This window comes from Lucilia cuprina, chromosome 4 (assembly GCF_022045245.1).
Source record: "Lucilia cuprina isolate Lc7/37 chromosome 4, ASM2204524v1, whole genome shotgun sequence".
In the NCBI taxonomy this organism is placed as follows: domain Eukaryota; kingdom Metazoa; phylum Arthropoda; class Insecta; order Diptera; family Calliphoridae; genus Lucilia; species Lucilia cuprina.
The window spans coordinates 67629709-67633216 of NC_060952.1; positions in this window are offsets into that span (position 1 = coordinate 67629709).

Here is a 3508-nt window from a genome sequence, read left to right on the forward strand (position 1 = left end):
CAGCTGTATTTGGTTTACACAGCAAAAAATATGATTTGCATTTTTTGTTAAAATAAAATAATTTTCCCTTTTGTTTTGCAAATATATTTTTTAATGAATAGAAAAATGTATTTAAAACGTTTTCAATTATATGAGAGTAGATTGTGAGTTATTGTACAATAATTTTTATGCAAATAATGTAAGTTTGAAATTTAAAACTAACATAAATTTTTTCCAAGTGCTTTTTAAAAATTTTTTTTTTACGATAAACAAAAACAAAATCTACGTCTCGTCAATGTTTACCAGCAATGAATACGAAAGTGTTGTTGTTTTACTCTTGCTTGTATACTGTTAAGAACAACACAACGTATTGCTAGTGTTAAGCGCATATAAGTGTATAGAAAACACACTGTCTATATAAGCGCATTTACAAAAACAAAAGAGTACCAAGCGCATAAAACTTGGGCATCCTTGGTTTGGATGCTGTTGGTATCATTGCGTTGTTATTTTTGTTTTTCTGTGTTTTTCGTTATGTATGTTTAGATGTCTTTTGGTTTAGATGCCTTGTGTATTTTGTGTTTTATTTCGTTTAGCGTTGTTGTTTTTTTTTTTTTTTTTTTTTTTTTTGTTTAGCTTTTGATGTAATAATAATGTAGTCGAGAAAAATTTAAAATTTATAAAAGATGTTTAAAATACACTATGGTGAAGGGTATATAAGATTCGGCACAGCCGAATATAGCACTCTTACTTTTTTTATTGTATTTATTAATTGTAAATATTTGCTATGCCTTCGGCAAGGGTACTATTTTATTGTGATGCGAGGGCTTAAGTACACAACATGACAACAACTTAATGTGAATAATGTTTCAGTATCTAGCCATGCGAAGTTATGGTTCTAAAGATGTGTGTAACTAAAGGTTACTCATCTTTTCAAGATAGGGAGTGTGGCATGTGTCTTCCAATCCTACTTCCTTCTATAATGACATAGGTGATATGCTATATATTTACTTCTGTACGTACTTTCTCGTGGTATCAAAATAGAGAACTTAAATTTAAAAACAAAAAACAAGGATTAGAAGAGCAACACGACGGTCGGTATAGTCGACCTATTAGGTAGAGACAATCCGGACATTAGGTCAACGAGGACAGTATATGGGAGGACGTTGACTTTACTCTTACTGATCTCCATGCCAGAATTTTTGAGCAAGAGGGTCAAGTACTGACCGACTTAAATGTGGAAGGGCTTCGAGAGGTTAAACCAGTTCACACACAGAAGTCGGGAAATTTATTTGTCTGACGACGAGCTTGCTAGCAGTCAGACCGATGACGGCGAGCTTGCTAGCAGACCGATAAGATATAATATCCTACTGAAGATGCCAAGGTATCCACGAGATATTAGTAATACAAACCGAACGAAGGTGGCAAAGCCAGATTCCTCAAAGTTCTCGTCAAGCGTCGCTAAATTCGAAAGATGTTGGTGACGATATGGGGATCAACTCGACTAAACACTCAAAGGAGTGATAGGTCGATGGCTTCATCAATCTGCAGTCTGCCAAAAGGCAATGAGTGAGCGAACTGCGGGGGTAAAAGATCTACCACCCAATAATCCTGGCAAGGTAGCCAAAACACTAGGAAAGGCAAAGATCTACTGATCTCTGTATGGATATCAGTAAGGGAAAGTGCTCTGGCAGTGACCGAGCATCCAAACCATTAGTGCCAAAGTCACCAAGCACTTTGAAGAGATCTGGTCCATCCACGGCTGGTGCTTCTAAAGGTCCCCGTTAGGAGACAATTAAAAGAGCCAGATCTGGGGATGATCAACATTCTTCATCATACAAGAAGGTGAAGAAGTAAATCAGCCTAGATGTATGCCTTCAAGTGGCAGTCATTTATCGGAATGATCCAGATGGGAGGATCAGAACTGATTTCTGGCAACCAATTAAAGGTAGGCTGATTGAGAAACGAAATAATAAACGAAATCGCCATCTTTGAGGGTAGTTCGGAGGATGTATCCTTCACTGATGTAGACTGAGTTAAGGTTGTCAATTGTGGAAGCAAGAACTTCTTGGAGGTTTTAAAATCGCAATTGGTAAATGTAACGACATTAACCCGGTAGCATAGCTTGAGGTAATACAGGTTTCCGAATTGCCACTACCGTCAATAATGACATGTGAATTCCAACCGTTAGAACGGTACACACCATACTGGCTTTATTAGCCAAACAGAATAATAGATTTCTTACAAACCAATGGAGCCATGTATGTAAGGAGAATACTGGCAATGACTTTCGATTCACTGTGGATCGTAAGTACTCATCAATTCGAAGGCGGACGTGGGCCTTTTCCAGGAGCCTTGGATTAACAACAATATGGTTCTTGGTTAACGAGACCCTATTTGTCCCGTTTTCTAAGAACAAAGTATGGACTTGTATCCTAGCAAAGAATGAATTAGATTTTCTTATTTATTATTCTTTTAGGAGCGGTGATATAACCGTAATAAACAGAGAAGCCAAAGGTAAGCGTATGCCCACACTGGCTATGGTTTAATGCCGTATTAGGTGACTGACCCACCCGGCTCGGATTGTTAATTTTTGGACCATAGTTGTTTTTGCTAGGAGTACACCTTTTAGGGAACCTAGAAAAACAAATTCGGGAGCCTTTGATGATAGGGTAACGTATGGGTTTGGCACAACAGGCCTTAAACAATTTGTTGCCGATAGATTTAGAGGGGGTTGTGAATAAGTTAACAGACTTACTTAAGGTAAGCTATGAGCTATCTTGTTCGGTTACTTTTCCGGGCAATAGAGAGCAAGATAAATAGTGGACCAAGGAACTTAGAATTCAAAGGTCGACTGTTAGGAAAGTGTTCAAAAGGACTAAGCTTACAGGTTCATGGTCTCAGTATTGTGAATCCATTGACAATATCAACGAGTTATCAAGATTCCGACTGTAGTTGTGAGAATTAATACTTTGAAAAATTTCACTTTGAGTTCAGAAAATTTAAAATATTTAGTTTTCATTGAGAATTGAAAAGAAAAATTAGAGAAAAATAAAATTTTTTTAGCAGAAAGAAAAAGATATTGAATGAACTGGTTTAAAAAAATAAATTAATAAATTTTATCGGGAAATTAAAAATTTAAAGAACTTATATCCTAACTTCTAACTTATATCCTTTTATAAAAGGACAAAAGGAGAATATTATAAAAAAAGGAAAATATATAAATACTATTGCAACTTTAATAATAACAATCATAATAATCAAGTTTGGAAAAGATAAGATAAAATTATGAAAAGAATTGTTAAAAAAAAATTATATATATATATATATAAAAAGATATTTAAATTAACTGTTTAAAACGTTATTATTAATGGCCTATTGAGAGATTTCAATGAAAATGTGGATAAAATGCTGATTACGAAATGGTTAAAAAAAATAAGACAAGTTTGCAAAAATGAATTCCGAAAGATGAGCAAAGATTAATCAAGTATTATGCAAAAATAATAAAAAAATATATATATATTTTTTTTTT